The 27,060-nt window shown below is 36.5% G+C and overlaps 1 long non-coding RNA gene and 1 pseudogene across 1 annotated transcript; one reads left to right on the top strand and one right to left on the bottom strand.

The window, feature by feature from the left end:
- Positions 1–1,930: 1,930 nt before the first annotated feature.
- LOC111992169 (protein NRT1/ PTR FAMILY 5.10-like) lies at positions 1,931–26,127 on the bottom strand (annotated as a pseudogene).
- LOC136071059 (uncharacterized) lies at positions 22,681–24,507 on the top strand. Its single transcript, XR_010632373.1, has 2 exons — positions 22,681–23,000; positions 23,854–24,507. It is a non-coding gene; the product is annotated as an uncharacterized LOC136071059 (long non-coding RNA).
- Positions 26,128–27,060: the final 933 nt, after the last annotated feature.

Genomic DNA, 27,060 nt, shown 5'->3' with positions numbered 1-27,060 from the left:
TACGAAGTTATAATTAGTTTTTAGAATTAGTAAAGGTATAATGCATTAGTGCATACATTAATAATTTAATATTGATATGCATATTTTTCTTAAGAAATGATGGAAAGAAAATGATGATACAGATATAGATGAATCAAAGCGGAAAAACCCTATCAGAATTGTGCTTGGTCACAATGGTCTAGCTCCTTTGGAGCCAGCCAGCACAACAATTCTTGGGCAATGGAGGGAAGAATTGGTCATCATGATAGCTATGCAACAATTAGGACCGATGGTTCCACTTTGACTCTTTCAAGTGAGAGACAAGCTTTATCACCTTCAATCTCATTTTTCTTAATACCTCTTTAAACAACATGACTAAACAGAAGCTGTGCATGATTTAGTGACAACGAGAAGCAAGACAACCACAAACATAAGTAATTTATAACATGAACTAGATGACAACACAACCTCAGATGGAGAACCATTTATCATTGTAGCTGTAGTTTGAAATCATTTAAATACCACCAAAAGCCTTGTAGTTGGTTAGCACCTCCTAGTATTTTCAAATGAAACATTCAGTGTTCAAATCTCCCCTCCCCCGACTATTAAATTATCCACACAAAAAAAATAAAATTAAATTAAATACCAACTTTGCTATTACCAAAAAGAACTACATCCATAATCTATCATCTAACGTTCCACATCTTCCAAAACAGGGGCATCCCCTTGTTCCCCTTTTATCACCATATTTCCCATTAAAACTTACAAAGCATGACACTAGCATCATAAACAAAATCACACTTTTAATGTTACTTTGACTGCCTTAAAATTGTTTTGTTAGGACATATGTGATTCACTTGTTAGGAACATATGTCACTATTTTATGTAATTGACTAATTTTTTAACAAAACGCACTTTACTTGTATTTGGGTAGATCTAGGATGTGTTTAATACTTCAAGAAACTTTGTTTCAAGATCAAGTGTTGAAGCCATGCAAGTCTGTCCAAGATTTAAGCTGAAAAGTGTCTATCATTAAAGCTCGACAGCTAGCCGTCTATCGAGCTTTAAGAGCTGTTCCAGCCTTGTGGCTCGATAACTACTCAACAGTAGCTCGACAGCTAGGTATTTGTCGAGGTTTATGAAAAACAAAATTTCAAATCTGTTTTGACTTTTATCCGTGATTATGTGTTTGGACTTTCTTTTCTCACAACCCTAGACATATAAAAAGATTATTTTAAGAGTCGTCAAAGAAAACATAAGTTGCACAAATGTTGAACAAAGTTTGTTCAAGCAAATTGTGACCGGAGACAGAGTTTTGCCCTAGTTCATCATTCTTGTGAAGAAGTTGCTGTGTTTGTGTACCATAGGTTTTTATAACCAAGCATCTTCTTCAACTTCATCGTGGATGAACTGAAAAACTTTGCAACCAACAACCTTCTTTAGTTGGTAATTAAAGTCGTGTACTGGGATCCGCGCAATTGGTTAGTCACATACTAAAGCCATGCATCAAAATGAGAAATTATCACTACAGAACAAGTCCAATTGGGTATTGGGGTAAGAATTCAACTGTAAGTTGGTAGGTACTAGAATTCCTTTACTTGTAACCGCTTGTTGTGATAATAATGGAATTTCGGGAGTGGTGACCTTAAAATCACCCGGTGGGGTTTTTGTTGTGTTGGTTTTCCCCATTTGTAAACAAATTACCTTGTCAATTTATTTTCCGCTGCATACTTAGTTTAATTGGTGATTTGTTTGTGCTACCACATATTTACATGTTAATTTGATTAATTAATTAAACTTGGCTAATTAATCAATTAATTCATCAGAATGGGTCAATTCGTTTTTTGGCCTATCATGTTTTGAGAAATTGCAAGACAAACTCGCTCAAGAACCAGTATATGCTTAGACCTGTTTGAGAAGGGTCAACTACAGGGAGATCCACACAGAAGCCTCAAAGTCCATGCTCAGGTGCATAAATCGTATATAATGGATTTAGGAAACCTTTGATGTGTTCAACAATTTCAGCAAACCTTTCAGGTGACTCTGGTTTCCAGCCAGCCTGTACAGATGGTTCCCTTGAAAAATCAATTGAGTATAAGCTGAATGATGCAAAAACATCTAAAGGGTCGCAATCAACACTGATCCGATACAACTTGTCAAACATCTTCTTGAAGCATAGTGACCCATTGTGGTGGAAAAATTTAATCCTTCAATAAGAACAAGAAAATCACAAAATGATTCAATTGCAATAAGTGTCTAAGGATCAGATCATCATACTGAATCCCATCCACCTAGAGGATTGCATGTACATAAAACACCAACGAATAGTATGGAAAATGAATGTATGTTTAGTCCTTATGAGGCTTTAAAAGTAGAAATAATACAAGGTTTCCTTTCAAATCACAAAAGGACTTCTTTGAGTTCTTTCTACAGGCAATCACAAGGCTTAGCACAAATGCTTGAGTGCTGACCTTGAAGATTAAGCATCATAAATTTCTGGCAATACAACCCCCGAAAAATAAACAAATAAATGAATAAACATAACAGTAATTGACCAATCACATTTCCTATCAATATAACTGATTACGTTGGTCAATATTAAGAATTCTATTTTAGAATTTTTCTCAGCCAAGGGAAAATATTGTGGAAATTGTTTGAAAAATAAAAAAGTAAGAAGAAGATATCATGGAACATTATGTTATTTTAGAAGAAAAAGGGTCACAAGTCATGGGAAGACTCAAATCAAACTAATTTTTATCACAACCTACAAAAGAGCAAGAAAAGAAAGCAAACGCATCTAAAATTACATACCATGTCACCAGGTAAGCAACCAAAACCTGCAAACATAGAACTGCAAACCAGAGAGTTAAGGCCACTAATGTAAAAAGTATTTTTCAATTCTTGATAAATTCATATATTAAAAGGAAGAATGATCATTTCTTAAATCTGAAAAATATATAAATTTGATATTCTGAAGAAGTACATGTAATCTTTCTTTTCACATTTCCCTTTTGGGTTCCACTGGATAGTGTTTTAAGGACCCCATTCTGAGCTCCAGTAGAGGATTGCACTTCTTGTCAAACACAGTTGCCTTAGCGGGCATAAGTATAATTAGTTAAGGGGTACAATAATGGTGCCAATAATTGCAAAAGAAGATCAATAACAGCTGAAAAACAGAACATAAGGATACAAACATATGCACAACAATACGCATCCAAAATCAAGAAAAGGAAAATCCTTCCAGAGAGTTCATAACCTTGGTCATTGCCTTGACTATAGATAACCATTAGCAGATGCATGGCATGTGCTTAATAAATGAGGATCCACCAGTGGAGGTGCCTCACTCCAGATATCATCTTTGCCCCCACTAGAATTTAAATTTAAAAAAAAAATCATAATAAAATACAATTAAAAACTAAAAATCCTGCATTTTCTCAATCCAGAGCTCAATTTACTTTATTTTGTCCCACCAGGAGGACTATGAAATATTTTTAGAAAATCTCAATAAAAAAACCCGAACAAGATCATAATTTAACCAAGAGATAGACCATTGAAAGGCAGTAAAAATCTACTAATCACTAGCACACCAGACATGGTGGTTTTAAAAATATACAACATAAACTCAAGATATCGTCACTAGGTTCACCATATCTGCTTATTGGACAGTTGTTTCTCTGAAAATTTTAATCTAAAAGAGAAAAAGGATACATCCCAAAAACAACAGAAAATTATAAACCAGGATAAGACCACTGAACGTCATGAACAGGCCCCTCTTTACCAGAAGTTGAGGAATTATGAAGGGAAGAAAATAGTCAAAATGGGAGAGGAATGGTTGGAAGAAGAGTTGAGAATTAAAGGCATTAATTGGAAACAAGTGCTTGACATGGGACAACAAAAGATTGGCAAAGTTAATTGGCAATGCTCTAATATTATATAAAATGATGATTGTGAAATATATTTACAAATGCATTTAGGAAAAGGATAAAATATTGCAAATAGATATACTTGGCTGACCTCTCTAGACAAGCCTCACATCCCATATTCTACTTACCATGTATAATGATTATACAGCAACAATATGCGCACTTCACTTTTATTTTTATTTTTATTTTTTTATTTTTTGATGAACACTTTTATGTATTAGCCCTCCATTATTTGCTTACTACTTGCTACAATTTGAACTTTGAAGTGAAAACGAGATGACTGTACCTATGCTGTACTTTTCCTATTGTAAATGTAAGATTTTGCGAAATATACATATGCACCCAATGCTACTGCACTGAGTCCAGCAAGTAGCCAATAGAAGTAATCAAGATGTGCCTGATTAAGATTATCAGCAAACCAACTAATTTTTCCATCCCTGCCAGTTCTTCAATGACAGAGATGAGAAAGCTACTTAAAAAATTCCCGACCCCAAAAATACTGAGATAGAGGGGAAGACCCACACTTCTTAATTCAATTGGGACCTGATAATAGAAGAATTCTTGCAGCCTGTTGAGAGTAGTTCCAGAAGAAGTCATAAAGATAAACAGAACATGCCCAACGACTAGTTTTCCAATGGCTACTTCAGCAATTCATCAGAACGATGTCGTTCTGGTTACACAAAGACTTGTGAATATATTTAAATGAAACGCTGCGTTTACACTTACTAAAACACTGCGTTTTGTATAGTTATTGTTGGATAAGCTCAGTCTGTTAGGCAATTATTAGCAGTTGGTTAGTTCCTAATTTCTCTCCATAATTTACGGATCAATCCCGTGAATTCAGGATCACTAATCAGGCCATGGCTGATCCTTGTGTATATATATATATATATATTCTACATCACTATGATGAATAGTTGAACAGTTATTCTCTCAGAATTTTCTTCCTCTCTCTCTCTAAAACTTCTTCTCTTTCTCTCTAAGTTTGTAGCTTCTCCCTGAGTGTTTTACTGTGTGAACACCATTGTTGTAATTTGTAAAGCTTGGTTTGAAAGTTTTCATGGTATCAGAGCCACCACGATCCCAAGGTCCAACAATGGCAGAAACAAATTCAACATCAACTTCCTCTACTGTATCTTCAACCTCCACCACCATGCCTTCAACCTCTTCTTCAATCAATCTCACTAATCAACCTCTATTGTTGCTGTCTAATATGTCAAATATGATGACAGTTAAACTGGATTCTTCCAATTATATTGTTTGGAAGCACTAGATCTCCATGGTATTGGAAACATACTCGATGCTTGAACTTCTCGATGAAGTCCCTCTTGTTCTTGAGAAATTTCTCAAAGATCTTTCTGGAGTTGTTACTTCTGTGGTTAATCTAGATTATCTTACCTAGAAATCAAAGGAAAAGGAACTATTGACCTTCATCAGTTCTACCCTAACACCTTCAGTCTTGGCTATCACTGTTGGTTGTTCATCTACTCAAGAAGTATGGAAAGTTCTTGAATACAGATTTTCTTCAATTTCACGTTCTCATGTGATGAATCTCAAGGGTGAACTGCATAATGTGAAGAAAGGATCTGATTCTGTAGATTCATATCTGCAGAAGATTAAGGTGATCAGAGACAAATTAATGGCAGTAGGAGTTCTTTTGGATGATGAAGAACTACTCCATGTAGCAATCAAAGGTCTACCAAAGGAGTTTAGTGCATTCAGGTCTGCAATTGAACCAGAAGCACAAAAATAAGTTTTGATAAACTTGCTACTCTGTTGAATGCAGAGGAAGAATCCCTGAATGAAGGTATGGAGTTCAAAGACTCCACTTTTGCAATGGCAGTTAACTCCACACTAGGATTCAATTACACTAGTGGTAATTTTCATACCTACAATCTGTCAAATAATACTAATAGAGGTAGAGGAAGAGGCAACAATGCCAGAGGCCGAGGCAAAGATCCAGGTCTATCTTCAAGTCAGTTTAATCATTTTTCACCACAGCCTCAAGGTCCTAATGCTAGAGCAGAGAGGCCTATTTGTCAAATATGTGGTAAAGCAGGTCATATAGCCATTGACTACTACCACAGGATGGGCTATGCCTATCAAGGCAAGCATCCACCAACAAAGTTAGCAGCTATGGTCACTACATCCAACCATCTGTTAACTCAGGAGCAACCTTGGCTAGCAGATAGTGCAGCAACTGATCATGTCACATCTAGCCTCAACCACCTAAGCTTCCCTAAACCTTACACTGGCCAAGAACAACTCACAGTTGGGAATTGACAGAATTTGCCTATCACTCATATAGGTAATTCTCTAATTCCTTCTTCTAATTCTACTATTCAGCTTAAAAATGTGTTAAGGGTTCCTTCTATTGCTTCTAACCTTGCATCTGTCCACAAAATTTGCTGTGATAATAATTGTAGTTGTTACTTTGATGCAAATACTTTGTTAATTTAGGCCTTAGCCATAGGGACAATTCTTTACAAAGGCAAGAGTGAAGATGGTGTTTACCCCATCTATCCTCACAAGGCCACTAAGCTTCTTCTTCCCCAAAAACTGTGTAATTCAGTCAAGTTGTCTCATTCTCACTGGCACTTGTGGCACAGCAGGCTTGGTCACCCTAATTCTCAAGTTCTTAGACATGTTTTACATAATAATGGAATGTCTTCTCCTAATAGTGTTAATCTTGCAAATTCTTGTATTCATTGTCTTCATGGCAAGATGCACAGACTTCCATTTCCTAGTTCTAGGTTTGTAGCCACTTCTCCTTTTGAACTTGTACATATAGATCTATGGGGTCCTGCACCTCTTGATTCAATAAATGGCTACAAATATTATGTCATCTTTGTTTATCATTTCACTCGTTTTACATGGATGTATTTGCTCACAAATTAATCAGAGGTTTACTCTAAATTTGTCATTTTTCATGCTATGATTAAAACACAATTTTCTTCCACCATTAAAGTTCTCAGATCAAATGGGGGAGGTGAATTTACTTCTAAGTCTTTTGAGTCTTTTTTGTCTTCCAATGGAATTCAACATCAAATTTCCTATCCCTACACTCCTCAACAGAATGGTCTAGTTGAAAGGAAACATAGGCACCTAATTGAAACCACAATCACCTTACTTTCACAAACCTCTCTCCCTTCCACATACTGGTCATCTGCTGTTCAATCTGCACTGACACTTGTCAATCTTCTTCCCACAGCCACCTTAGACTTCACGTCACCTTGGTTTAAACTCTATGGTTCTAATCCAGATATTTTTTCTCTTAAAGTATATGGTTGTGCTTGTTACCCTTACCTCAGACCATACAGTCAACACAAACTTAATCACAGAACTGTAGAATGCATCTTCTTAGGCTATTCCAATGCCTCTAAGGGATACTTTTGTCTTGATTTACTCTCTAACAAGTTGTATACCTGCAGGCATGTGTTGTTTAATGAGCACAAATTCACTTTTCCTCTTACATCACCTTCTATCACATCTTCTCATCCACCAACTCCAGACATATGGCTATCCAATTTCTTGTATCTTCACTCTTCCAATCAGCCTTCTATCCTAGGTCCTTATGCCTCTACTTCTTCCTCCTTTCCCATACCTATCTCTACCTCATCTTTATCTTGTCCTAGTTTAGCTCATACTCTTAATTCCCCATCTCAGTCTCACTCTCCCTCTCCATCCCAACCTCAGCCTATACACTTACCTGCCACTTTACAACCTACTGCCTCAGCTCCTTCTCCTTCCTTGCCTCTTGCTCCTCCACAAAATACTTTAGCTTCTACCCATGCACCTATTAATTCCCATCCTATGACCACCAGATCTAAGAATGGCATTACTAAGCCTAAACTTTGTTTTAAGGCTATCCTTGATTACACTCAAACTGAACCACCATCCTACAAGGTTGCTTCTAAGTTTCCTCAATGGGTTCAAGCTATGGATGCAAAATTTTCTACCTTGAAAAGACAGAAAACTTGGTCTCTTGTTCTTGCTCCTATTGGCATCAATTTGGTGGGTTGTAAGTGGGTGTATAAGCTGAAATTAAACATTGATGGCACCATTGCTCGCTATAAAGCCAGATTGGTTGCAAAGGGTTTTCATTAACAAGCTAGTGTGGACTACACTAAGACATTTAGTCCAGTTGTGAAACCAGCTACAATGGGACTTGTTCTTTCCATTGCAGTGAGTCTTCATTGGCCTCTCAAGTAGTTGGATGTCTCCAATGCCTTCCTTCATGGTTTTCTGAAGGAGGAAGTGTACATGGAACAGCCACCAGGCTATGTGGATCATCACTTTCCTCATCACGTCTACAAGTTACACAAATCATTGTATGGCTTGAAACAAACCCTTAGAGCCTGGTTTGACAGATTTGCCTCTCAGTTGTTGCATCTTGGTTTTGAAGCTTCCATGGCTGATTCCTCTTTATTTATGTATCACTCTCATCAGCTCATCATTTATCTCATTGTGTATGTTGACGATATTATCATCACAGGCAACTCATCCTCTCAAATCTCTCATCTTGTCACTGCCCTTAGTCAAGCATTTGAGCTTAAGGATTTGAGTGCTCTTTCCTATTTCTTAGGCATTCAAATTATGCCTTCCAGATATGGACTCACCTTATGCCAATCCAAATATGCCTCAGATGTGCTTCACAAGTTCAAAATGGAGAACTCCAAGCCCGCCAAGACTCCTTGCTATCCTAATGTGCGTCTTACTCCTTCTGATGGTTCTATTTTACCTGATCCATCTGAATACAGAAGCATGGTGGGAGCTCTCCAATACTTGACATTCACACGGCCTGATTTAGCTTTTAGTGTGCATCAGCTTTGTCAGTTTATGAATCAACCCACTACTTCTCATTTAGAGGCAGCCAAGCGTGTTCTTTGTTATGTGAGGGGTACTTTGCATTTTGGCATACATCTTGCTCCTGGTCCTCTCACTTTCTTAGCCTTCTCTGACGCGGATTGGGCTGGTGACCCCACTGACAGAAAGTCTACTATTGGCATGTTGATTTTTCTTGGCTCAAGCCCCATTTCTTGGTCTTCCAAGAAACAATCCACTGTTTCGAGTTCTTCCACAAAGGCAGAATACCGTGCCTTAGCCTCCACAACAACTGAATTAGTTTGGCTTCGCACACTCTTTAAGGAACTTAAGCTATTTCTTCCCCACATTCCCATCCTTTGGTGTGATAACAATTCTGCTATTGCTCTGGCCTCAAATCCTGTGTTTCATTCCAGAACCAAACACATAGAGGTTGATTATCATTATGTGAGGGGTTGTGTTCTTCGGAGTACTTTGGGGATCAAGTTCATTTCTGGTCGTGACAATTTTGCGGATATTTTTACAAAACCATTGCCTGGTCCCCATTTTCTGGTTCTGCGTAGCAAACTCTTGGCTGGCTCTGCCTCGGGTTTGAGGGGGGATGTTGAGAGTAGTTCCAGAAGAAGTCATAAGGATAAACAGAGCATGCCCAACAACTAGTTTTCCAACGGCTACTTCAGCAATTCATCAGAACAATGTCGTTCTAGTTACACAAAGACTTGTGAATATATTTAAATGAAACGTTGTGTTTACACTTACTAAAACACTGCGTTTTGTATAGCTATTGTTGGATAAGCTCAGTCTGTTAGGCAGTTATTAGCAGTTGGTTAGTTCCTAATTTCTCTCCGTAATTTACGGATCAATCCCGTGAATTCAGGATCACTAATCAGGCCGTGGTTGATCCTTGTGTATATATATATATATTCTACATTACTGTGATGAATAGTTGAACAGTTATTCTCTCAGAATTTTCTTCTTCTTCTCTCTCTAAAATTTCTTCTCTTTCTATCTAAGTTTGTAGCTTCCCCCTGAGTGTTTTACTGTGTGAACACCATTGTTGTAATTTGTAAAGCTTGGTTTGAAAGTTCTCACAGCCCAACCATGATGAAAACATCAGCAATTCCTGACATGATATACTGAGGAAGCAGCCACCATACACTCATTGGAATAGTCACATCTGGCATATCAACTAGCTCATATTCTTTAGCAGTTTTGAGCCTTTTCATTTCAACTAGAGCTGCAACTACAATGCAAATGGCAGAGAAAAGCATCCCAATTCCAATTCTCTGTAACATCGTGATGCCAGAGGGTTTTCTAGTAAAAGCTCTTGTTATAGGAACAAAGATGCGATCATATATGGGAATGACGAGAATAACGGACAGGCCAACAAAGGACTGTAGTGAAGCAGCAGGTATCTCAAAGCCAGGAAAAATTGTTCTGTCCATGGTAGGCTGGTAGCACCTTGCTTGGTAAAGAAAGTTGAGATCTGAGCATCCACAACAGCATATCCCAAGCTCGTAACCCATATTGGGTGGAACAAGCCTAAGAACAGTCTTTGCTTCTTCAATGTCACTGACAGAACAAACCTTGCCAGCTTGCCTTCTTCATTTGAACCATCTGGGGACAGCAAGGCTTTGTTGAGAAACCTGCAACATCGGAGGATTCAAATGGCCCTACAAGAGGGCTTGTTATCTAATTTAAATAACTGATTCAAAGTTGTTTTAGTGAGTCAACTTCTATAGCAAAAAGAGGAAGACTTGTCCAGTACCTGCGAATCACATTATGGCACTCTTAATATAAGAGAAGTTCCTTGTACTATTTTCAAATTTGTTTCCCTTTCTTTGGGTAAGCAGAAGTCCCTTGTGTCATGCTAAAAAGTTGCATCCTACAAAGATGTAACAGCCCTCTAATTTGGGACCAATGTCAGGTTGTATATATAGTTTTTAGGTTAGTGAATAGCCACATAACATGGACGCATAGTTGTCAACTTCCAGAGTAACTATTTTTTATATGGAATTATCTGAAGTCTCAAGGTAATGCATCTGAAGCATCAAGTCAATATCTAAGATACCCACATCCGATAAGTATCTGACACAGGTACATCCATGTTGAAGGAATTTTTTATTTTTTATTTTAATTTGGATTCAACTTGGACACGGCTTGGAAACGGAGGAGAAAAAATTTGAAAAAAAAGGGGAGATTTTTTACAATCCAGCACAATCTATCTCTTTCTTGCTTTGGAATGTCGGAGATTTCTCATCGCTTTTCGATATGCAACTCATTGATGCTGAACTTGGCTCGTTGGCACTGCTCTGTGAGGTATGGCAGTGCTCTTCCTTTGCTGTATTGTCAAGCAACTCTTGGACTCTCTCAGTCTCAGTCTCGTCTCTCTCGACCTGTATTTACCCCAAGGCCCTTTTTATTGGCTGAATAATTACACCCCTAGGCCCTAACTAAATGACAACACCCTTTTTTCTTTGAAGTATTAAAAATTCTAGGGTCACCAATTATTCTACCCCCATTTTCATATGATACTTTTTTCAAGTATGAAAAATTCTAGGACCACAACCTATTAGTATTGTTTTTTCCCCCTGTAAAGATTAACAAATTAACATTAACAGTTCTACAATTTTATGTTAACAGTTTTATAATGTTCAACATTTGTAAAATTGGTTCAATTAACAGTGTACTTACATTTTATTTTACCCTGTATCCGTGTATATTATAATTTATTAATTTTCTTAAAATGTTAGAATATTTTCAAATATTTTTATGGTTCTAAATCAAAATAAACAGACAATATGAATCAAACTATATGGAATACACCTAAAAATATATATAAATTAATTAGTTGCCATATCCCTAACATGTTGTGTCCTAGTTTTTCAAAAAATGTCATATTCTTGTACCCCGTAGTATCATGTCGTACCTGTACCTAAGCTAGGTCAATATGCATCATATGTAAGTTACAAGTATAGTGTGTTGCCCTCCTACCAAATGATAATTCAAACAATTGGATATATATGACATAAAAAAATGCCATATCAAAGCTCCCACTTTTGTGGGGTTTGTGAGGGGTGACTGGTAGACAGTCTTACCTTCAATTTTTAGAGAGGTTAATTCCTGACTCGAACCTATAACTTGTTGCATTTGAAGGAAGGCACTTGTCATTACACAAAGACCAAATCTCAATCTTAAAAAGCTTGTACTGAGTACACCAAACTCCCTTTTTTTTACACCCCCCCCCCCCAATTTTATTTATTTTGCATTGCAGGGTCTTATTCTTAAGGAGTGTCAAGGACAATGACTAAACCTCAATGATATATCCTATAGAAGCACAAAAGAGACTCCGTTTGGAAGCCTTTTGAAAAGTTGATAAATTAATTTTACTATTTCCAAGTTCTTTTGAAATTTTCGAAGAAATTGTGAGTATACTGAAATAAAAGCTTAAGACTTCAAATGTACCACACTTTGTTACTGGACCTATATTGCTACTTTTCTATTCCCCTTTTCCTCTTAGTTAATCAGCATATGATGAAATGCATTTATCTTACTTGAATTGTTCAGAGATATGGTGTGGCAGGGTTGCATGAGCTTCCTCTTCAATAATTATCGCCAAAGGAATATTCCGCCAATTTTTAACTGCAGCAACAAAGACTCGACCAATCCTCAGAAATGGGCTTTTCTCATCCCCTTTAACACTATATCGATAAGTCCTGGCACCAAGCAAGAAAACACCCAATGCAACAACCGTCAGAATATAAGGAATTCCAAATCCCAGACCCCAACTAAGGTTTTCTTGTACATAGCATGTGACCAAATTTGTAACAGCAGAACCCCCCACATATACCAAAATACCACCAGTTGAAGAATGAGCTTTGGCTTTGCACTCCTCAGGATCTAGTCCATCAAACTGATCAGCTCCAAACGCCCGAACACAAGGCTTGTGTCCACCTTGACCAACTGCGACTAGATACAGAGAGAAGAAGAATAAGATAACTTGGAGTTAACGAGTAGAACATAACATAATTTTGTTGGCGTCTATGTAATCAGAAGTGCTTCGAGAAGGAAGCATAGCTAACAGAGTCAACAAGCCTAGTCCCTGTGATTCATCCCAATCCAAGTCAAAGATTTTTTAACTGAAAAATATGACAGAAAGAAGCTTAAAACACAATGCTGAATAAGGAATTTCTCTCAAAGTCAAGATAACGTATAAATTAAGGTTCAGCATGTGTCATTTATTTATAGGGATAGCACAGTAAATAGCTTGACTACCAGAGATAGGCTAGCTGGTTGGGGTTGTAACGGGGATTTGATGTGTGTTTCTTCAGAAGGATGTTTTGAGGTGGTGTTTATTTCTGATTCTGACTCCCATGAACATTTATTTTTGAGTGATTTCTCAAAGAGTTTATGGAAGGATGCTTTGAGGTGGTGTTTATTTAATAGGCAGTTGTTCTTGGGACGTAAGCTTGCTTGGGCTGTAAGGAAATTGAAGGGAAAGAATTTGCTGAAGATTATTTGCAGAGTTGCAGGGTTGTTGTCATTTATCACATTCAGCTGGATTAGAATTGATGCAGGACAAAGTTGCGAAGGAAACACTTTCAGTAAAAAAAAAAAAAAGAACAAACCCTAGGCTTCACCACCTAGAGTAGTCTAAACCCTAGGCTTCACCGCATAGAGTTGCTTGGAATCAGCAACATCAAGCACTGGAAGGAAAATCAGAAATCCCCAACCAAAATTTTTATTAATCTATATTAAGCTTTCCACAGTAGTGGATTATGGGACCTTTAAATAGGATTCCCAAATTACACCATTGAAGGAAAAAATAAACTTATAATGGGTTTATATATATAAACAAACAAAAAAAGAATCAAATCCTTCTAATACATCAATCAACATCAAGCTGTAAGGCAGGATGTTTGGGTGGAGGTTGTAATTGTGCAAGAATGTAAAGAATAAAGATTACTATACAGAATCTAATTTTGTGTAGTTTCAGGAGAGTCTCTGTTTTTGTTTTTGATACAAGTTAGTTCTGTTAGTTTAGGTGTTAGTTTGCTCTGTTTTTTCTTTTAGCACATAGCATATCAAGCAGGAACAAAATAAGATTGAAAAATAAAAAATTTGCACCTTTGGCCTTTCCATAGACTTATGTACAATGTTGACTGTCTTAAGAGCATTCATACAATGCTCACAAGACCGTCAACATTGTATATAAGATGCCATACATGGGAATTTGTGCCAAGGAAAGATATTAGAAAAATGTTAAGTATTGCAAAAAGTTCAATTGGTCTCTCAACCATTAATTTCAAAACCAGTACAATGTCATCCTTGAGTCTCCCATTGATTTATCTTTTAATGGAACTAATAGTTGAAATTGACTTAATTTTTGAATTTTTTACATGTTCTATAACTACCCTTTCAGGTGTGCCCAATTTGCCACATTAGCTAGTTTTGTATAAATTTAAAAGGGAGAGAAGAACTAAGAACCCAATTGATATTAACACTATGTTTGGTTGGAGTAAATTTAGGAAGGATGGAAAACATAGGAAGGAAAATAGGGTAGAAAACTGAGTTTTCCACTATTTGGGAATAGAAAGAAAATAGGAAGGGTGGAAAACTTGGGAGAAAATTTTCTCTCCAGGCCCACAAATTTTTTCCTCCCAAATCAGGAGGAAAAGCCATAAGAGAAAAGTGCCTCATAACACTTTTAGCATAATGCTCTCCCACCTACCCTCATTCATGACCTTCTCACCTACCCCACCTGACGACTTTTGCCCACAAATCCTTATCATTTTTTCTCATGTTCTCATCTTACCTTCAGCACACTGTCCAGTGGTCCAGGTTCTCCTCTCATTTTTTTTTTCCTTCTTTTTTTTTTTTTTTTCAACATGATCTATTTTAATTTTTACAATATAATGGTAAAAATATTCCTTCTTTTTTTTTTTTTTTTTCAACGTGATCTATTTTAATTTTTACAATATAATAATAAAAATAATAATATAAATTTATATATGATGTGGTAAATTTTATAGTATTTAATTAGTACAAATAAATCTATTTCTTACATATTATGTAACAAGGATATAATAGTCAATTTATATAAATTACATTTCCATTCTTCCCTTTTTCTCTCCAACCAAATAAAAGAGTTTTCCACCTTCCCACTTTTCCACCCCTCCAACCAAACACATAAGAGGAAAAACTAAATATTTTCCATCCTCCCACTTTTTCACTCCTCCATCCAAACGGACCCAAAAAGTTAAGGGACTACATTAACATAATTAATAATTGAGAGGCTAAACTGAACAATTAAAAACCTGCAATTTAACATGTTTTATCAACTTTATGCAAATTTCTCTTTCAAGGTAAATAGGCTATAGATAAGAAGAAGAAAAAACTCTCAATCAACCAATTTGGAGAAACATCTAAGTTCAAAATAGCTTTAACCTATCCGAAGCCCATTACAAATGAAATTTATTCTTACAAAGATAGACCCAAGATTTATTCTACTTAAATTCATAGCCTTGAAATGGAAAGGGTCCAAATCCATAATGAAGATGTAGGAACACACCATGATTGGGGATAGTCCTAAGCAATTTGTCACGTTCAAGGAAGGCGATACTGCTTACACGTTGCAAAGAGGGTCCAACTCATTTGGGCAGTACTTATCAATGACAAAGCTTAAGGTAGGTGGGCTGAGGTGAACTATCATTATTCCTGTCGAAAAATTACAAGAAGGATGGAGAACTTTTGGGATTGAATTAAGAAGGCTATTGGAACCTTCTCAATATGCATTGGGTGGATCGAAGTTTGTACTGTATAGGTTTATGCAAATCCCAAAATATCAACCTGCTAAGTTTTATGTGGAAACTGTCAAAGCTCCAGTACAGGCAAGGTTGAAGCATGTTCAGCAGCCCCTCAACAAAGAAAAGGTTCAAACTGGTACTATGAAGAATTTTAAGGAGCTTTCGAGTGATAATTCTCGCACACAGGTAGTAGCTTCTGAAACTCAAGCTGGAAGTTTTCCCCAATCAGCTGTGGGTGGTGGTAAGGGTGGAAAAGGTGGTGTTAATGGTAAGAATAAATTTGAGGAGAAAATCCCAAAAGGAAATAAATTCAATATTTCTTTAAAGCCCAATTTGAATTCAAATATGGTTGAGTTTGGAAAGTTGCATAATAGGAGGAAAGCATGTTGGCTAGGGAGAGGGCTAACTGTGATTGTGAATGAATATGGAAAGAGGCGGGTATCTTGGGATAGTGGTAAGGGTGGTAAACAGACTGGCAAATGATTGAGTAAAACTGACAATAATATTAACGTGGGTCTGGGCTCATCCAAGCAAAATGCCCAAGCCTTGTTGGGAAATAAAGAACCCATTTTGGGCCTGGGTTTGTCAAGCCCACCTAATTTTAAGGCTGGATAGAGTTCATTTAGTGGACTAAGGGCTCTAGAGACTTCTTACCAAAATGGGTTCATTATGCCGAGCTCAGGTAGGAGTGCCACAAAGGTTTTTGAGAGCTTAAGGATCACACCCACCATATCGAAGCAACCTACGTTGTCGTCGAGGGTAGCGGTGGGCATGAATTCATCCTTAGTAGTGACGGAAGTGGCAGGTAAGGGCAGAGAGGATACCACGATCCCACTAGCTCAGCCACCCACTGCACCGACAGGACCAGTGGTGGTGGCCCAAGCCTCCCACGTTCAAATATCGCCGATCAATAAGCTGAGTGGGTAGAAGTTGGTGTCAGTGGTGTCTTTAGTCATGATATCAGAATCGGTAATGAACCCGATAGTATCGGCGCTAGTATCTTTGGATTCTCCAGTGGCATCGAAGGTTGGGGGGGAGGATTTTGTGGGTTTGGAAGGACCGGGTACTTATGATTTTGAGGGAGCTTAAATACCTGGCCCAACTATAAGGGAATTGGTAGGAGACTTGGATAAGTCTTGGGGTAATTCCAAAGACTGGATATTACAATTGCGTGATGGTAAGCAATTAGTGCTCTCATTGTCTCTGTATCATTTTCCAATTAGTATGTCAGTCAACTCAAGTTTAGAGGGAGACTGTGTACCAAGTAATGATTCTAGTACTTATGAAAGGAAAAGGGTTAGTTGGGCAGATGAGTGTGAAAGGCTAGTAGAGTCCTTGTCTGTGGATCTTGGGTCAGAGAGTGAGTTGTGGGAAGTTGGTGAAAGGTTGAGGTCTTGTGAGGGTTGTGATGAGCCATTAGTTGTGGTACCTTTGGCCACGGAAGGTCTGCCGGAGTTGGAGTCTAGTCATGTGAAGGAGATTGGGTGTAAGGAGAGTGTAGATAGTTGCCAACTATCACAATGGGTAACCAATAGGATAAAGGCTTTCAAGAAATCTATGGGCACTTCACTGGAAGGTTTTGAGGAGCAGATTACAGGATTGTTATTAGCCATTGAGGCCAGAAAGAAAGATAAAAAGAAACGTGTGGTGGGTGATCAGATGAAGTTGGTCAAGTCGAGCCAGAAAGGTCAACGGGAGTTGAAGAATTTGTTGTCATCTTTGAATGTTGAGTATGATCCAAATAAAGTAAGGAGTGCAGGTTCTGAGTGGGCTGTTGTGCCTTATCAATGAATGTGAAGATTATTTCATGGAATGTTAGCAGGATAAAAGGCTCAAGGTTAGAAACTTGATTAGAAAGTAGGGGCTAGATGTGGTTTCTATTCAAGAAACCAAAATGGGGCTGATTAATAGAGCAGTGATTTGTAGCTTGTGGGGTGGACAACATGTTGACTGGTCTTACTTAGGTTCTTGTGGAGCTTCTAGTAGGGTGTTAGTGATGTGGGACACTCAAGTAGTGAATAAAATGAAGGAAGCAGTGGGGAGGTTTTCAGTTTCTTGTAAGTTTACAAGTGTGTCAAATCAATTTGTTTGGGCATTTACTGGTGTTTACGATCCTAATTTACACAGAGATAAGAGGTTTATATGGGAGGAACTTTGTGGCTTGAATAGCTAGTGGAGTGTCCCATGGTGTGTGGGTGGGGACTTTAATGTGGTTAGTTTCCTTTCCGAACGATTGGGGTCTAACTCTTTCACTACTGCTATATGGAAGTTCTCCAATTTTATTTTGGAACAAGGTCTCATTGATCTACAATTGCAAGGGTGTTCTTTTACTTGGTCAAATTCTAGAGAAGTTACTTCAAAGGCTAGGCTAGACAGATTCTTGTTTTCTGCATATTGGGAGGATAGGTTTCCAACAGTTTCTCAAAGACGGATGTCTAGGTTGTGCTCGAATAATTTTCCAATTGTCCTTGAGGGTGGATCTTTTCAGAGAGGGTGTATGCCGTTTAGATTTGAGAATATGTGGCTTAAGGATGAAGGTTTTGTGGATAGGGTTTGGTCTTGGTAGGACTCCTATCAGGTTCATGGTGCACCGAGTTTCATTTTGGCCAATAAATTAAAGCTCTTAAAAAATGATTTGAAAAGATGGAATGTGGAGGTGTTTGGTCATGTTGAAGTTCGAATTAAAAAATTGTGGAAAAACCTAAGTGCTTTAGAGAATATGGAGGAGAGTCAGGGTTTATCAGCGAAGGAAACGGTAGAAATGGGAAGAATCCGTGATGAGTTAGAACAAGCTACTCTATTGGAAGAAATAAGTTGGAGGCAAAAATATAGAGTTCTTTGTGTTAAGGAAGGTGACAGGAATACTAAATTTTTTCACCGCATAGCTAACTCTCACAGGAGGGTTAATTCTATTGATAAGCTTACAGTGGATGAGGTGTTGTCTTCGGACCCGGCTGCTATAGCAGATTGTATCTCTCAGTTTTATAAGCAGCTTTATTTGGAGGATGTGGCTCATAGACCTGTCCTAGATGATATGGAGTTTTCTAGTATCTTGGTGGAAGATGCAAGTTGGCTAGATAGGCCTTTTGAGGAAGAAGAGGTGATTGGGGTGATCAATGACTTTAATGGTGACAAGGCACCTGGCCCGAATGGTTTTTCAATGGCATTCTTCCAGTCTTGTTGGGGTGTTTTGAAAACAGAAATTATGGCTGTATTCCACAATTTCTATACTCAAGCGGTGTTTGAGAGGAGTATTAATGCCTCATTCCTTGCCTTTATTCCCAAGAAAGTGGATGTTGTGGAGGTCAAGGACTTTCGGCCTATTAGCTTAGTTGGTGGGATTTATAAGATTATTTCTAAGGTATTAGCTCGGCTTCGTAGGGTGGCGTATGGGCTTATTTTAAATTCACAAAATGCTTTTGTGAAGGGTAGATAGATTTTGGATTCCGTCCTAATAGCTTCTGAATGTATTGATAGTAGATTGAAGTCAGGAGTTGCAAGTGTGTTGTGTAAATTGGATGTGGAGAAGGCGTATGATCATGTGAGTTAGGATTTTTTAATGTATATGCTTCAGCATTGTGGTTTCTCAGAGAAATGGAGAAAATGGATAAGGTACTGCATTTCAATTATAAAGTTTTCCATTCTGATCAATGGTAGCCCATCAGATTTCTTTGGAAGTTCTAAGGGGCTTCGGCAAGGGGATCTTTTATCTCCATTGTTGTTTGATATTGTGATAGAGGCATTAAGTCGTATGTTGGATGTGGCTGCCTCCACTAGGCAATTCTCAGGTTTTTCTGTGGGTAGTATGGTTGGTTCATCAGTGATAGTGTCTCACATTTTATTTGCAAATGACACTCTAATTTTTTGTGATGCTGAACCTTTTCAGATTGCTAATCTAAGGGAGATTCTTGCTAGATTTGAGGAGGCTTTGGTGGGTCTGTTGGATTGTGACCAATCTTCTTTGCCCTTGAAATATTTATGTCTTCCATTAGGTGCAAAATTTAAGGATTTATCTGTTTGGAATCCTATCCTAGAGAGAATTGAAAGGAGATTATTAGGTTGGAAGAGAATGTATTTATCTAAAGGGGGTAAGGTGACACTCATTAAAAGCTCACCCTCATCTTTACCTACATACTTTCTTTCCCTTCTTCTTTTACCAGGGAAGGTGGCAAAGTGTATGGAAAAATTACAGAGAGACTTTTCTGTGGAATGGGATTGGTGGTGAACCCAAAATACATTTAGTTAATTGGGCCAAGGTTTATAGGCCTTTGTAGGTGGGGGGGTTGGGTATAAGACAGTTAAGGAACTTTAATTCCGCCTTGCTAGGTAAATGGTTGATAAGGTATGGCACGAAGACTTATGCTTTACGGAGGAGGGTTATAGAGGCAAAATATCGAAACATTTGGGGTGGTTGGTGTACGAAAAAGGTGACAAGTCCTTATGGGGTCAGCTTGTGGAGATACATTAGAAGTGGCTGGTTGAACTTCTCTAAACTCCTTGTTTATGATGTGGGGGATGGTACTAGAGTGAAATTTTGGAAGCATATGTGGTGTGGGGATTGTACTCTCCAAAAGGCCTTTCTGGAGCTTTATTGTCTTAGTAGGTCAAAGGATTCCTCGGTGGCTGAAGTTATGGGTTAGTCTGCTGGGAGGTTTCACTGGAATGTACAATTTCGTCGTCCACCATAAGATTGGGAAGAGGAAGCCTTTGACCGGTTTATGGGGTTGGTCTATTCTTCAACAATGCGGGGGTTTGGCCCAGATAAGGTTTGTTGGAAACCTGCAAGGAATAGAGATTTTGAGGTTAGAGGTTATTATAGCTCCTTCTACACTCCTACTCTTGTTTCCTTTCCATGGAGAATGATATGACAATCAAAGGTTCCTCTAAGGGTGGCTTTCTTTTCTTGGTCTACTTCCTTAGGTAAGATCTTAACAATAGACAACCTTCGTAAAAGATGAGTGATGGTGCTTGACTGGTGCTATATGTGTAAGAGGTGTGGGGAGTCAGTGGATCATCTTCTACTTCATTGCTCCACAGCTTGGGAGTTGTGGTTTTTGGTCTTCTACTTGTTTCGTATTTAATGGGTTATGCCTCATACTATTATTGAGTTGTTTGAGACTTGGCAAGGAAAGTTTGCGCGACATCGTCATATTGATGTTTGGAGACTAGTGTTTCATTGCTTGATTTGGTGCATTTGGCATCAAAGGAATGCTAGAAGTTTTTAGGGTTGTGAACGCTCTTTGCTGGAGATTTAGTCTTTCTTCTTACACACTCTCTTTGAATGGAGTGTGGCTTTTTCTCATTTTTCTTCTTCTTCCTTTTCTTTGTTTCTTGACCATTGTTCTTTTGTTTCCTGATTTATGCCCTTATAGTACATTCCCAATGTACTCGGTTTGGCAATCTTTCTATTAATAATAATATTCTTACGTTATTTATCAAAAAAAAAAAACATGTTTGAATGTATTTAGGTATTGGATTAAGAGGTGAGGAGGAGTTTAACTTTAGTCTTTCAAGAGCGGCAAGTTTCACAAATTAAAGCATAATATATAGGTAAAGGGTTCATGAAGTTACCACACAAATGAACTCAACACTATTACTTATTTTTTATTTAAAAATTAAAAATAAAAAATAAAACTATTACTAAATTGGTGATGTACAAGACATTTTAGCGCAAGCATAAATTTAATTCCATGCTTCTAGAGTTCAAAGCATAGCACGAGGAAGCTAAAATAGTTTTAGCACTCGTATCAGTGGTTGCATAATAGAAAAATGGCCCACATGTGAGTGTATAATTATGTAAATTTATATAGTTACTATAGTGATACTATTCATTTTGCATTTAGTCTTTAATTTTTTTTTTTAATTACAAATCCTAGTATAGTATAAAGAAAGAGAATAAATAGTGGTTGTTGTAGTGTGTTTTGAAAGGTAAGTATATAAAATAAAAATTAAAAAAAAAAGTAGATTTTTATGCTAATTTTTGCAGCGAATGCTAATGGAACTTGTGAAGCAAGCAAAGCAAACTACATATACCAAGATGTAGATAAGAGAAGCAACGACAATGGTGCGATAGCAACCCAGAAGAGAATCAGCTAGGAATGCTCCCAAAAGACGAAGCAATGACGCTGTTCCAGACCATAAGTCAACATTCTCTGCTGCAGTGGCTGTGGACTGACCCAGCAGTCCCATCAGATACGTTATCAGGTTCACGCTTATCCCATAGTAGCGAACCTCTCGACCACTTCCACACCTATAATCATCACAAAACACAATTTACTTTTACCACCAAAAAAATAAAAGAAAAGAATATAATAGTGGGTACTATACTGACTGTAGTGTTAAAGTGTTACCTATGATGAAATAAGTAGAGCTCCAACCACTTGTGTTGGATCGGAGGACTGGGCGGCCTTTGTAGTCAACGGCAGGGACGGAGCTAGGAATTTTGATTTGGGGGCTAAGATTAAACTATCTCATAGTGAGTCATCTCATAGTCAGTCACAATTATAAAAATAAAAATAAAAAAACTACGGGTCTATTTGGATACATCTTATTTTGCTAAAAACAGAAAATTGAAAACACTGTAATAAAATAATTTTTAAATTTGTGAATAGTACTGTGGGACCCATTTTTAATTTTTTTTTTCTGAATAAAGTACTTCTGGGTCATATGAATAGTACACGAGACCCACTGAACAGTGCTCTATGTCTCCTGAAACACGTGCATCAAAAAAAAAAAAAGGAAAACACAAATGCAAACGCAGCCGGTGAAACGCAATCCAAACACATACTACATATATGTTTTTGTGCATTAGTTTAATCAATGCAATTCTTATTAGAGCACTAGCAATAGGGGCGCTAAAAAGCTGTTTTTAACACCACTAAATATAAACAAGAGTGTTACAATAGTGGAGCTAAAGGTAAAAATTTTACCTTCATTGGTATAGTGCACAGCTATATATGGATTTGCACTACAGCTGAGAGCTATAAAAAAAAATTCATTTTTTATTCTCCATTCACTTAAAATAATATATATATACACATATATATATATATATATATATATTTTTTTTTTTTTATTCTTATATTCTTATATATATATATATTTTTTTTTTTATTATTCTTATATTCTCCAACTGTGCAAGCTTCTGAAGACAAAACACTCAACTCCCTCAAACTCACTCTCTCAAACTCTCACCTCTCTGTCTCACCGCCACTGGCCCAACTCGATCCTCAATGTCACCAGCCCAACGAAGCTCGATGTCACCGACCCACCAGCTAACCCACTTTGTCCAACTCCTAAGCCGGCCCAAGCCCCAAGCTGTCGATCCACGCCTCAGACCTACACTTTCGATCCGTCGCCGATCCACGCCTCCGACCTATCTCAGCCTTCTCTAATACTTTCAACTCTCTTATACTCTCACCTCTCTGTCCTGCCGCTGAACAATGCCTCCAACCCGACTCGCCTTCAAGTGAGTTGTCTTTGTCTTCTTCATCTACATGCTTGAGATTTTTTATTTGAGTAATTGGAATGATAAATTTATATATTTGTTGAATCTAATGATAAATCGTTGAGGATTGGAATGTATTGGGAATTTTCTGTTTGTAGGAATTTATGTTTTTGTTTTTAAATGTTAGTTTGGAAATTTTCTGTGTGTAGGGAAGGTTACAATTTTTTTTGTTTCTATTTTTGCTTCTTGCTGATTTTCTATTTGTTGATTCTAATTTATTACAATAAATGTCATGTTGGAAATTGTTTTGGAAATTTTCTAGTTGCAGGGAAGTTTATGTTTGTTGTTTCTAATCAAATCCTTCATGACTCATGAGCCTTCTTAATCATTATAAATTCCTTTAAAACTCTTCCTAATCACCTATGTTGTCTCTGTTTGAAGAACCTGCTAAGCACTTAGAAATTGAAGTGTATATGATGCTGATCAATAAAAAATGCAAACTTAGACTATATATTCATCTAATATAATTTTATACTGTTAGGTTAATACTCAAATGAGCAAAACCTTCCAAAACCTCAAGCATCTGTATGATGAATATTTGATTGGTGAATCTTTGGAATTAATTTATGAGGAATTGATTTTTTGATTTCGAAATTCTTACAAACAAACTTGAATCATGAATTCTAGTTTTAATGAGAAATTGTTAGTTTGGTTTTGAGATGCTCAAAAATGAATTTGTTGTTTTCTTTATTAGTGTGATTAAGCTACATGTCAAATTAAGTATTTGTGCATAACCTTGTTCTATTGTTATACTTCTAAGTATTTTAAGTTTTGATATAAATTTTAGTTTGGGAATTTTCTGCGTGCAAGGAAGTCATGATTGAGAGGAAAAATTTTGAGATGCAATATATGTTAGAGGAGGAGAAAATAATGATGAAAGATACAAGTGCCTTGACCGGAGAACAAAAAGCTTTTTATGAACAACTCCAAGAGGAAATCATGGCAAGACGTAGTTCACGTAATTAATGGGTTTGACTGCATTTTGGAAGTAGCTTAGACCTTTATGTATTTTGTAATGTTAGGAAAAGGTTGGCACATTTAGGTGATACTTTGTTAGTGGCTTAGGATAGGCCTTTATGTATTTTGGTAGTAACTTATGAGAGGCTTTCGTGTATTTTAGTAGTACCCTTTAAATTTATTGTTCATCTTGTTTGTCTTGTGCTTGTGCGTGTGTGCTTGTGGGTATAATGGTTGCTTATGGCACTAAAAGCATGGATTTGTTATGTTTCTTGAGAGCTATGGACACATTAGAGATCGAGAAATTTATTCTCAACTCCAGTTGGACCTCATTGAACATTTGTGGCAATTGTAAGGTGAGTCATAGGAACTTCCTTTTTTATATGTTGAGAAGCATGAGTTATAGGAACTTGTACGAGTGTGTGAGTTTTATTGTAATTTGGTTTGAGTTATGTATGTGAGTAATCGATGGACTACATTGTTCCAGCTATAATATGTATTTTATTTTATATGTTTTCTTATAAAGTTCCTTCATTTCATAGTTCACATTGTTCCAAGATTGCTTCCAGACAATTGAGACGATTGTTTTAGTCAAAGATAAATTTGTATATATATAATTTGGTTTTTTTTAAAAATAAAATAATGTTGTTATACTAGATGAGAATAGGCTATCATGACGATTGAGAAATTTTTTTTAGTCAAAAGATAAATTTGTATATATATAATTTGGGGTTAAAACAAAATATTATTGTTACACTAGATGGTTATTTGCTATTATGATGATTGAGAAATTGTTTTAGTAAAAAAAAAAATGTATAAATATAATTGGGGGTTAAAAAAATCACTTGTTAATACTAGACGATTATTTGCTATCATGTGGCAGCGACGGTGGAAGAGTCGGTGGCGGTGGTGGCAGCCGTAGTGGCAGCGATTGCAATTGCAATGGTTGTAATTGTTGTTTATTGTAGTGGATATATTATTTTATTGTAGTGAATATATTATTTTATTGTAATGTTTATATTATTTTATTGTGTTGAAAGCTAAAATAAATTCACTGTTGCTAGATGTTTTGTAAAGTAAATAGGTAAAATAGATAAAATAACTTTTTGTGGTGCCAAATAGCTAAATTTTTAGCTCCATTGCTGTGAATGCTCTTAGCACTTAACAAAACTAAATGACCAATTAAGTATCTTAAGTTCATTGTCCCTTCTAAGTTTCTCTTAGTCCTTTTAACAAACCATAAGTTCAAACCATTCAAGAAATTAAATATAAATATAACAACTACATCTATAAGAAGATATAATATTTTTAGAAAATAAAAATAACAAAATCCTTATAAGCCAATATGAAATTATATATAAAAATACAAGATGAGTTTCACATTTGGCTGTTTGAGGAGAATAGAAGCCAAAAATGAAATTTTGAATAAAGCTTATCGATTGGTTTATTAAAAAAAAAAAAAAGGAGAAGAATACTATAGTACTTCTCAAGATCTTAGAGTCATTTTTGCTAGTTCCAAATAAGCTCAACACTCTTTTTTGAGACAAAATTATAAATTTTATGCAAAGAAAAGAAAGAATACAAAGCCAAAAGAATGGCCATAGCAAAATAGAGCCAAAAAAAAAAAAAAATAGAGCAAGAAAAATAGCAATAGGTACATTCAATAATAGAGAGCAACATTTACTAGCAAGTAGCAACAAATGCGGACAACAATATCAACTTACAACATAGAGCAATACAATGCACAATAAAGAGCAATATAAGCTCAGACCAAATTAAGAAAAATATATTGAAGTTTGGGAATTGAAAAGGTAAAATTTCTAATCAAGCCAATGGTCTGACATGTGAAGGAGTTTCGATAGTAAAGACTAATAATAAATGAGGGAAAATATTAAAAGATGGAAAGCAAGTTTGGAATGAACACTAAACATGGACAAATGGGGAGGCCAAATAATTTTTCATGTGAAGGCAAATTCTTAGAAATATGGTTCAAGTATGCAATTTTATCTTCTCTAAACTTAAATAAAAATAAAATAAAAAAAAATAAACTTTTGGGGGGCCAGTCATCAACATAGCTCCGCCCCTGGTCAACGACACCATCCACTATTTCTAACAGAAATGGGGTGTCCATGTTATGGCCTATCTATGGACTTTCCAAACACTTCTCAAAAAGCAACCACCAATCACCTGTTTTTTATTACAGTATGTGTTTTAATATATAAAAAATAAAATAACATTATACCCAAAAAAAAAAGGGCAATCAAACAAGGGATTATATTTTGTACATTATTTTATTTTATTTTGCTTTTTCTCTTTTCGTGTTTTTCTTCCTTTTCAATTCAATTTAACATAGAGTCATAGACCATTCACATCAGCTTAAATTCAATTTTAGTTACATTTGCCTTTTGTTAAAAAATCTCATTCTTGTTATTTTAATCAAGTCATTTATAAATACTTTTGCATCAAACAATCCTCTATATCTAATTTCATTTAAATTAATTCTCTCTCTCTCTCTCTCTCTCTCTCTCTCTCTCCTAGCCACCATACCCAAACGTTAAATTAGCTTGAAATACAAAAATAAAAATAAAAATAAAAATAAAAATCTGTGGTGGAACATTCTCCATCCAAACTAAAAAATCTAGAATATTAATAGCATATCTAACTAAACTATAAGTAACAGAGTTACTTTCTCTCTTTATATGAGAGTAAAGTAATTGATCACAACATTGAGAGTGTATCTTCGCATCTTCAACCAACAAACCATAGGAAGCCAAGGAACCATCTTCATCTAGCAATACTTTGATAACAACCAACGAATCACCTTCGAGCACTCCATAATTCCCAATTCTTTTGCAAAGGAGAGTGCCTTTGCCCATGCAAGTGCTTCAACTTCATTGCTGGTATAGGCTTTGGACAATATTTCAGAGCATGAGGCTAAAACTAAATCGGAACTGTCCCTGATGTGACCCCAAACCAGCCTTGTTCTCATTGAAAAATACAGCCCCATCAAAATTTATTTTCACATAACCTATTGGTGGAGGAAGCCAACGACAACTTGTGCGGG

Source organism: Quercus suber, unplaced genomic scaffold (genome assembly GCF_002906115.3).
Source record: "Quercus suber isolate HL8 unplaced genomic scaffold, Cork oak 2.0 scaffold_282, whole genome shotgun sequence".
NCBI classification, from domain to species: Eukaryota; Viridiplantae; Streptophyta; class Magnoliopsida; order Fagales; family Fagaceae; genus Quercus; species Quercus suber.
The sequence above is the reverse complement of the archived record's forward strand: the minus strand, read 5'-3'. Positions and strand labels throughout refer to the sequence as shown.